The sequence below is a fragment of the Peromyscus maniculatus genome, chromosome 1 (genome assembly GCF_049852395.1).
Source record: "Peromyscus maniculatus bairdii isolate BWxNUB_F1_BW_parent chromosome 1, HU_Pman_BW_mat_3.1, whole genome shotgun sequence".
NCBI classification, from domain to species: domain Eukaryota; kingdom Metazoa; phylum Chordata; class Mammalia; order Rodentia; family Cricetidae; genus Peromyscus; species Peromyscus maniculatus.
This window is the reverse complement of record NC_134852.1, coordinates 164,930,247-164,930,690: the sequence shown is the minus strand read 5'-3', so window position 1 is coordinate 164,930,690 and position 444 is coordinate 164,930,247. Positions and strand designations below refer to the sequence as shown.

The following is a 444-nucleotide window of genomic DNA, read 5'->3' as shown; positions in this document are numbered from 1 at the left end:
ATCCCTTTTTGGTTCATGACTGTGATGACTGGGTGTTCACACCATTCCATGATATGTGTCTCCCACAAACCTTGTAATAGCATCTGCACATTATCTATCTGATACAAAAAAAATGATATCATGTCTCTTCATGAGTACTAAAAAGCTATCATTATAAAACAAGAATGATAAGACTAATCAATAATTAAAGACTATTGATCAAAGTCATAAAAAGATAACATTGGAAATTGAATTAAAACCTTGGGAAATTTCAAACTAAATCCAGAAATTTTAAATGTAGTTTCTAATATTCTTATAAGTTTATTTCTAAAACATAGCTAAAGAGAAGGTGTAGTATTTATAGCATTTAGGTTTTAAAAATATAAGTGAATATTTCATAATTATATTAATGTAAGTATATATGCATCAGTTTATATGTGTGTAGAAGTTTTTGCTGTTGGTCTT

At 27.3% G+C, this 444-nt stretch overlaps 1 non-coding gene across 1 annotated transcript; it reads left to right on the top strand.

Annotated features, from left to right (window-relative positions):
- LOC121827024 (small nucleolar RNA U13) lies at positions 1-104 on the top strand. The gene has a single exon (XR_006069170.1). It is a non-coding gene; the product is annotated as a small nucleolar RNA U13 (small nucleolar RNA).
- The last annotated feature ends 340 nt before the right edge of the window (positions 105-444 follow it).